Consider the following 359-nt stretch of genomic DNA (forward strand, 5'->3'; position numbering starts at 1 on the left):
GGGGGACTTTTTGTACTCAAATAAAAATTCAGTAGTTAGTTACATTTTCCCCGGGATATAAAAAAACGACCTGAACTGTAGGCAAAAAAAATTATCTTTTGTGAACAACAAGCTGGAGGGGGTTTATTCTTGGAGTTACTCAAGCTAGGTGCTTTTCTTATAGTAAGGGGGTGGGGGCCCTTCTACCTCTGCATTTTTTCCATAACCCCCCAGGGGGCCTATGCTCCTATCCCTTGTTTTTGTTTTTGAAAATTTCTGATTAAAAAATAAATAGTGAAAAAATACTAATAACACAAAACTGACATGTCGGGGGGGAAAAAGACCCTTGTAGAATTTTAGTTCACTTTCCTCTCGCCAAA

The 359-nt window shown here is 38.4% G+C and overlaps 1 protein-coding gene across 1 annotated transcript in view; it reads right to left on the reverse strand.

Moving 5' to 3' along the window:
- LOC119589324 (mitochondrial carnitine/acylcarnitine carrier protein-like) overlaps nt 1-359 on the reverse strand; it is a 7,501-nt gene that overhangs the window by 978 nt on the left and 6,164 nt on the right. The gene's annotated exons all lie outside the window — the stretch shown is intronic.

This window comes from Penaeus monodon, chromosome 25 (genome assembly GCF_015228065.2).
Source record: "Penaeus monodon isolate SGIC_2016 chromosome 25, NSTDA_Pmon_1, whole genome shotgun sequence".
In the NCBI taxonomy this organism is placed as follows: Eukaryota; Metazoa; Arthropoda; class Malacostraca; order Decapoda; family Penaeidae; genus Penaeus; species Penaeus monodon.